This window comes from Podarcis tiliguerta, assembly GCF_965153285.1.
Source record: "Podarcis tiliguerta genome assembly, chromosome: 8".
Lineage (NCBI taxonomy): Eukaryota > Metazoa > Chordata > Lepidosauria > Squamata > Lacertidae > Podarcis > Podarcis tiliguerta.
The window spans coordinates 63,805,926-63,815,069 of record NC_139541.1 but is presented as its reverse complement, the minus strand read 5'-3'; the positions used below and the strand labels follow the sequence as shown (position 1 = coordinate 63,815,069).

At 46.1% G+C, this 9,144-nt stretch overlaps 1 long non-coding RNA gene across 1 annotated transcript; it reads left to right on the top strand.

Moving 5' to 3' along the window:
- The first annotated feature begins 1,616 nt into the window (after positions 1-1,616).
- LOC310684914 lies at positions 1,617-8,863 on the top strand. The gene is made up of 3 exons (XR_014514961.1): positions 1,617-1,947; positions 3,095-3,197; positions 8,596-8,863. It is a non-coding gene; the product is annotated as an uncharacterized lncRNA (long non-coding RNA).
- Positions 8,864-9,144: the final 281 nt, after the last annotated feature.

Here is a 9,144-nt window from a genome sequence, read left to right as displayed (position 1 = left end):
GAGGGTTTAGATCAGCATCTAGCGGCAGAAGGGTTTGGGCTCAATGGTTGACAGATAATATCAGAAGACAGCATCAAAAATGCTTTGCCCAAACTCAGAAAGCTAGTCACATTCCCACCGTAAATGTATGAGGGCCCCTCTCTTGTTGCAGCCCTGCCAGTGGTGGGATGAAGTCACAGAGGTGATGCGAGAGAGCTTGGCCAGGGTTTAGTGCCAGCAAAGCACAACCTTGAGCACTGCCTCCTGGCTGAAATGTTCTTTATCAGAGCCTTTACCCATGTTTTAGCTCAGGCTTCTCCATCTATTGTTATGCCTAGGTTGCCTTCCCATGCTTGACGCACCCAATCTGCATTCCACATCTTGCTGTCAATCAGCAGTTGATAAATGAAAGAAGCAGAAGCCTTCAAGCAGATGGGATACCGCAATGTTCTTGCTGGAGCTCAGATTAGTCCCTTCCGTGTATAAACCTTTAAGAAACATCCTAATCTGTGACAGCTGAAACCACGAGTGTTTAGCACCCTGGAGCATGCTGCAAAAGATGTCGGCAGCTAGAATCCTCTGAGGGACAAGCTACCCATTTCCTACAAATGCTGGAATAGCTCAGTAGATGGAGCAGGAGACTCTTAATAAAGCTTAGTAAAGCTACAGGGAACCAGGCAGAGGGCCTTTTCGGTCGTGGAGCCTGCCCTGTGGAACACCCTCCCACCAGATGTCAAAGAGAACAACAACTACCAGACTTTTAGAAGACATCTGAAGGCAGCCCTGCTTAGGGAAGCTTTTAATGTTTGATGCATTACTGTATTTTAATATTTTGTTGGAAGCCACCCAGAGTGGCTGGGGAAGCCCAGCCAGATGGGCAGGGTATAAAAAATATATTATTATTATTATTATTATTATTATTATTATTATTATTATTATTAATTGCATGGTTGTAGGTTTGAGCCCCACATTGGGTAAAAGTCCTGCATGACTAGATGACCCTTGTGCTCCCCTTCAATTCTACAATTCTAGGTCTCTATGTAACTAAGCTCTGACAGATCGGGGAGGGATTCTTCTTGGGTGCTGAGAGATGTTTGTTGGCTTACATCTTAGCATAATTCTATAAGTCAGGTGTAAGGAACCTTTGGCCCTCCAGATGTTGCTGAAGCCTGACCACTTGTAGTCCATGCACTGGTAAGCTTGACGCTAGATTACTGCAATGCACTGTATGTGGGGCTACCCTTGAATTTGGTTTGGAAGCTCCAGCTGGTACGGAATGCTGATGGGGCCAACAACATGTGACACCATTGTTAAGACAGCTGTCCTGGCTGCCCATCTACCGTCAAGCCAAGTTCAAGGTTATCATAGAATTGTAGAGTTGGAAGGGACGTCATGGTCCCAATGCAGGAATCTCAGCTAAAGCATCCATGACAGATGGCCTTCTAACCTCTGCTTAAAAACCTCCAAGGAAGGAGGAAGACCATTCCACTGTTAAACAGCTCTTATGAGCAGAATCCCCCCCACCCGAAGTTTAGTTGGTATCTCCTTTCTTGTAACTTGAAGGCATTGGTTCAAGTCCAACCCTCCAGAGCAGGAGAAAACAAGCTCGTTCCCTCTTCCATGTGGCAAATACCTTGAGATATTTGAAGGTGGCTATCATATCTCCTCTCAGTCTCCTCTTTTCCAGGCTAATCAGGTTCTTGTTTTAATTTGCAGAGCCCTGAACACCTCTGGGCCAGGGCACCCCAGGAACTACCTGAACCTTTACAATCGCAGCTCAATCATCTGCAGGAGCATCTCTGATCGTTTCCCAAGTTGGTGAGACTCGTTTAACAACAACTAGAAACCAAGCCTTGAGAGTTATCAGTCCAGTGGAACACTCTGCCAGGAGAGATTCAGCAGGTACCTTCTGTGCCAGCTTTTAGCACCTGCTGAAAACCCTTTTTCTATTCTGCCAGGCCTATGCAGGTAAATAAGAATATATCCTTCTACAATGGTTAATTGGCGTCTGTTTTAATTTTTTAAAATATGGTTTTTATTTTATGTTTTATGCATTATTGCCATAAACTGCTTTGATATTTTCTTCTTTTTATGATATAGTGGTATATAAATATTTTAGTAAATAAACTTCAATTCCCATCATCCCTACCCATTGGTCATTCCTGCTGGGGTTGATGGGAGTTGTAGTTCAGGAACATCTGGCAGGCCAAAGGTTCCTCACACCTGCATTAAGTGATTATACTAAGCAAATAGGGAACCAGCATTAAATAAGGGACATACAAAATTAAACGGTGATAGTTTCGAAAAAAGGTTCAGTTGGTGCATTTCTGCTTGAAAATGGGAGACAGCTCATCCATTGCATTCAATATCCATATTGATTTTCAGTTGTATCTTTATTGCGTCTATCATTTCTTAGATTGTATTTTATTGTATTGCACGCTAGATTTTATGGAATTCCGATTGTCATGCAATAAAATACAACCTAGCACAGTGCGCTGCAATAGCTACTGCATTGCCGTGGTCTGCAGCAATTTTCAACTAGCTCATGGGAAACATAGTCTGGGAATCACTGGTTTAGAATACAAGGACATTCATTTACTTGCGACTAGGGGTGGAAGACGAATCTATCAATTTCAGATTTCTCAGTTTCTCGTTTTTCTAATCTTAAATTCCATTCTCTACGTTTTGCAGCAATTTTCCATTTTGTTCTCTTAAAAAATTCTCATGAAAATCCCTCAGCATCTTAGTTTAAATTTCTCTCAATTAACACACGTTTATATGCAGTTTGACTAATGTGCACACTTCTGTTTCAATGTACAATTAAACAATTGTACTTAACAAGTCCTGCAGATGTTATTTATTTATTACCTATTCATGTTTCCTCCAAGGAGGTGGCGTACCTGAGTCTCTTCGTTTCAGTTTTATTCTCACAACAATCCTGTGAGGTAGGTTCGGCTGAGAAACTGTGACTTGACCACGGTCACCCAATGAGTTTTGTGACTGAGGAGGAATTTGAACCTTGCTCTTCCAGGCACTAACCCACCCCTCTAACCACTGCACCACACTATCTCTCTCTGGCTTTTAACTGCTTTTAGCCAAGATTTGTGCATTGCAGAATTGACACACACCCAAAGGCATCTTGGACAACTTGGCCACAGCTGCCATTTAAACAACAGCAGCCAAAGATCCAGCGTCCTGCAGCCTGGAGGCAGCAATGGGTCTCTTTCCAGTAAAAAGCTGATTACTGGCTCCGCTCCTTGATTTTGACATTTAGAAACAAAATGGTATGCAGTCTTGCGGCACGACTGCTTGGGAAAGCTTATGACTAAGCAGGATTGTGCTAATGATGTTTGGTACTGATGTGGAAGCGAATATATCATTAGCCCCATGTGAGAGCTGTCGCTGATGCTCTTAAGCATCACTGCTTGGCAATGGAAGGTGGTCCATGATGGCAGGGGTTTCCAGATCTTTGTCCACAGACCACCAGTGGTCCACAAGCTTCTTTCAGGTCGTCTGCAGGAAGGTGGCACAGGTGAGGTGCAGGCTTTCCCATCCAATCTCTCTTTCTTCCCACCCCTCAAGCTGATCTGTGCAGGGTGGAGTCTTCTGCTTACGTAAGTGGTGCAGGCTGCTGCTGCTTTGCAAGCACCCTGCAGGATCAAACCCTCCTGCTCTTGGTCAAGTGTCTCCTCCTTCCCAATCCTAAATGTAATCAGGGTTTAATAACCCCAATTAAATATGATGCCAAGCCCCCCTGAATTGATCCAGGGCTGGATCTGGGGCAGGTAGTCCCCATGGCAGTATGGGGTGAGGCAGCCCAATCTGGGGGCCTCAGATTGGGGTCCTGGGGAAGAGCTAAAACATATAGAGACAATGGATAGGGAAAAGTTTCCCTTTCTCTCTCATGACAGAATTGCGGGTCCCACAGTGAATGGGGATCAGGACAGACAGAAGGAAGTACTTTCCCACACAGGGCACCGGTAAACTGTGGAACTCATTGCCACAAGATAGTGTTGGCCACCCATTTGGGGTTAGAGCCAGAGGTGAGGAACCTGTGTCTCTCTGCTCTTAGACACCAACTCTCATCTACTCGAAGTAGCACGGCTAATATATAGTTCAACAGCATCCAGAGGGTCAAAACATCTTGGCTTTTTCTTTAAAGCAGGCTCTTCCTGGTGCCAGTCGTTTTATGGAGTATTCATGGTACAACTGTAGAAAAGGTTTTACTGCATTCAATACTGTGATCTTTGGGGTTATATTTTATCTTATTGGATTCTACTTCAGTTGTTTTTGGTTGTGAAGGGATTTATAAACCCACAGACAAACAAACAATTTTAAATACCCTTTTGGCACAAGGCTAAAACTGCCCTGCGCTCTCATGCCTGTGATGGCAAATGCTAGGGAATGGCTTATTTATTTTCTAACTGCTGTGACTGCTGCTGCTTTGCATATTTGAGGTTTGCAGGCTGCATATCATCTCCATTCCTCCCATTTATTAAAATGTATCCCTGGCCACTCTCCAATCACATTGTCAGCATGGCTTGCAATAAAATATTTAAAGTGCAATAAAAGAACCGAGAGGTAAAAAATAAGCTGAGAAACAGAGAATCTACCAAAGTGGCTGGGGAAAACAGCATGTGAACTAGAATATAACAGATCAACAAAAGCCTATGAGAACAAGAAGGCGTTTAGCTGTATCCTGTCAAAAACCCCCTTTAAAGCAATTAAAGTGAGTGACCATCACTACATCAGAGTGGACACCCAGGTGATCTTATTGAGTCAGAGTGCTCCAGAGCTGAGGCCCTTTCCTTGAAAAGGTGCTTTGTCTGGCGGGCATCTGTCATATCTCAGATGGTGCAGACAGCCAGAGAACATCACCTAGTGTTGATCTTAGAAGCTGAGCCCTTCAAGTATATTTTCCCCAAGCTATGAAGTTTTTCAAAGAGGGGTAGAGAACCCGTAGTTCACCAGCTGTTGTTGGGATACGGTACCCACCACCCCTGATCACTGGTTAGAGCCACAGGGGAACTGGAGGTGCTGATCTGATCAGCTAGCAAATACATATGATCAGATAAGTGCAGGTGTTGCTCATATTTTCCCTCCATAAGAACATACAAAAAGCTTGCTGCATCAGGTCAATGGCCCATCGCGTCCACATCCTGTTCTCACAGTAGCCAAACAGAAGCCTGTGGGAAACCCACAAGCGGAGCCGGTGCACAAGACCACCCCTGTGGTTTGCAGCAGTTGGTATTCAGAAGCATTACTGCCTCTATGTGAAAGCATAGTAGCCATAGATAGCCCCTTCCTTCTTGAATGTGGCTGAACTACAACTCCCAGCATTCCTGGCCATTGCTGCTGGGGCAGATGGGAGTTGTAGTTCAGCAACCAATCAAATGGATTCAGTTATGGCTATTGGGTAATCTAGCCTTATTTCATTGTTGAATCTGCCCAACTGTACTGGTTGGGGCTGATGGACTCTCCAGCAACTGCATTGCAGGGGGTTGGACTTGATGACCCTCTATGATTCTATGAACTTCTGGAGGGCATTAGCTTCCCCCACCCCGGCTTTAAATACCAAGACTAGCACTTTCAGTTGGACCTGGAAGCAGGTCAGGCTCCATTGGCAAAGCACCAACATAATATAGCCATAATGCCCAGTCCCAGTTAGCAATTTAGCAGCTGAATTCGGAACTAATTGCTGTTTCTGAGCAGCCTTCAGAGGCAGCCTCCCACACGGCACATTACATTGCATTGTTTACGACGAAGAGTAATGGAAAGCAATGTTTGCTCATCCACTTGTTTAATTAATACATAGCAATAAGTCTCCCGTTCTATCCAGAAGGAGACACCCCCCCTCACCCCCTGCAGGGTTAGTCAATGTGGTGCCCTCCAAATGGACCCCAACTCCCATCAGCCCCAGACAGGCCAAGGATCGTCAATGGGCTGGGCTAGAACCTTTCTCCCTGCTTAGGGGTGGAGGAGAGATTCAATTCAGTTTAAATCTACCTAATTCCTGCTTCCTGAAGCAGTATGCAGACAAAAATGCAGCCACCTTCTAAGCATGCTTTTCTGGGGAGAATCTAACTTCATAATAAGTGCTCAGTGGAGAGTGTGTTACATTCTATCAGTACAGCAGTATCTTGGGTTACATTACCTTTGGGTAACGTAATTTTGGGTTGTGAACGTAGCAAACCCGGAAGTATACACCATTCGCCATGCGCAGAAGCGCTCTATCACACTATGCACATGCGCAGAAGCAGCACCTCTGGATACAGACTTTTTGGGGTAAGTACAGACCCCCGGGACAAATTTTATTCGCATCCGGAGGGCCCACTGTAATATATATTGCACCCTGTTAGGATTCCTGCTCTGTGTTTGCAGTCATGAGATTGTTGCCTATCACATGATGGTGTATGCTTTCATTCCACAGTGTGGGTAGTGACGGAGACAGGATGTTTTGTACTACTGTGTTCTGGAATGTGGGACTATTGTCCTTTGTTCTTTCTCTCTTTGCAGTCTGATGAGAAAGAGGAAGGAGCTAATTCAGAATGCTCCGAGCGTATTATATGTAAATAAAGTAGATTAGCCAAGATGCTGAGCTATTGAGTCTGTTACGTGAACCACCAATACTCTGCAGGTTCCTAAGTGTGCTGATGCTTTTTGGTATCAGTCGCTGTGATGTTCGGGCAGAAGAAACCTTTTGAAGCTCCCGAACAACCGACCAGGAGGGAGAGAACATGCCAGTCGGGCATGTGTCTCTACCAGGGTCCTACATGAGAGTAGGACAATTCTAACACACCCAAACCCAATCTTTGAGTACCAAGAGACATGGGGCTCCTTTGCTTACCCAGTATCAGGAGTGGGTATCAGGAGCAGGTCAGCAGTAGATCATACAGTGTCCGTGAAGTTAACTATTCAAGGAAACAAGGTCGACTCAGAAGGCCATGCCTAGTGAGCACAGCAACTTGTCCCGGTAGATCTCGCCCCGTGCGGCAGTTGTGGGGATTGAAGTTCCCCACCTTGCCACAGTTGCCTAAGTCTCCTCCTACCCAGATTCCCCAAGGAATGTGAGATGCTGTTGTTGTGCCTATGTTTGCTCCTCCCTCTTCATACCTCTCCTGGTTCTGGGAGAACACGGAGGAGGGGAGCTGGTTGCAGCAGGATAGGGACAGTGGCGTCGCAAGGGGGGTCGGGGCGGTGTGCCCCAGGTGCCATGTCTGGGGTGTGTGACAAGAAGTCACCCCGCAGGGTGCTCACTCTGCTGCCCCCGGGCGCTGTGTCGTGAGCAGCCATCACACCGCCGCACCCACATGTGGAGAATCCTTCATTCATGGCTGCAGACGCGAGCAGAGGATCCCACCACCGTCCGTATGGCGTTTGAGCAGTGCTGGAGGGAAACCGCTACATACAATGCATGTGCGGTGTCACATGCATGCGTTGTATGTAGCAATGCTGCACATGCGCCCTATGTAGTGATGTCACACATGCGTCATACGTAGTGACGCCATGCACGCATCATACGTAGCGGTGCAATGTGTGCACAGCTGGCAGTTTGCCCTGCCCCGGCTATCAGTTAGCCTTCGTTTGCCCCTGGATAGGGAGACCCACTGGCTTCTTCACCAACCTGCCTCATCTCTGCCTCTTGGCCCCCCTCCTCTCCAGCCTCTGCTTCTGCCTCTGTTTCCAGACTGCTGTCTGCCACAGACTCTTCCTGCTCACTAAACCCTGTTATCTCTTCAGCTTCTAACACCTCCCCGCCCCCCCCCGTCTTCTCCCTCTGACCATTCATTGCCGCCCCATCGCCAATCCCCTGGCTCTGAGCCTTCTTCCCTTGGGGGTTCCCCAGCTGGTGCCTCCCACCATTCCTCTGCATCTAGCCAGTCCATGACACCCATGGTTACTTTGGAATGAAGGCCAGTGGAGACTGCAGTGTCTTTAGGATATATGGCTTTTGTTGACACATTTATAGTAGGATGAAGGGGCTCAAAGCATTAACACCCCATCAGCTCAGTTGCCAGGGCAGCCCCAAATCCCAGTGCTGCGCAGGGCTAAACGTGCCTCTGCCCCAGCCTCTCTCAGCTTTTTCTCCAGCTTCCATCTCATTCACCAGCAACTCCACAGGCCCTTCGCTCATGGCCCCTTTTTGTTATTCGTCACTTGGATGAAGCTAATTGCAACTCATCTCATCCCTTTGAAGTGAAGCAGAGCGTGTATTTATATTCAGTTGTATTGATCCTCGCCTGGTAGAGAAAAATCAACATTTGTCTCCTAACAATGACATATTTGCATCATAGTTGGGGAAATTGCTCTGCAAAAATGTGCGTATTACTCCAAATGGCATACAAATTATAGATAAGGTGCGAAGGTCCTGTCCCAAGTGGTGTCTCAACATACCCCAGAAGGCCAGCACACACAAAGAATGTCTTAAAAGGAAGATATTAAATACCAGGATTTTTTTCCAGCTGGAACGTGACAGAACTCAGTTCCGGCACCTCCCAGGTGGGTGCCATTGCTATTATAAGAGAACAAGGATGGTGTTCATAGTGAGGTCTGGCACCTCTTTTTCTGAAAAAGCAGCACTGTGTGATACTAATCTCCTGGTTCACTCTATTAGAGGGATAGAAACCTTGGGCCTTCCAGATGTTGTGGTTCAACACCAATTCCCACCATCCCTCCCCCTTGGCCACAATGGCTCGGGCTGATAGGAGTTGTAGTCCAACACAAGCTTCGCGTCTGTACTCTTTTGATAACTACAGGTATATTTTCAGGAATTCGCCATACATTAAAGAGCCAGTTAAGACTGTTGGACTGTGTTTAAAAGTACCTTCCCCCAAAATCCAGAGTCCTTTTCGTTGGGGATAATTCAGATGGAAATTCCCAGGTCAAAAAAGGTTGTTTATGTATGCCACTACTGCGGCCCGTGTGTTTTTGGCCCCAAAATGGAAAACGAGCGAGGTCCCAACTAAAGAAGAATTGCAACTTAAGCTGATGGAATATGCACAGATTGCAGACTTAACATACAGAATAAGAGAACAAGAAGAACATACATACATTTAAAGAAGACTGGAAAAATGTTTACTGAATATATGGAGGGAAATTGTGTACACTTGAAAATGCTGGCAGCATTGAGATAAATTCAACAGTGTAAATAAGTTTTGATGGATG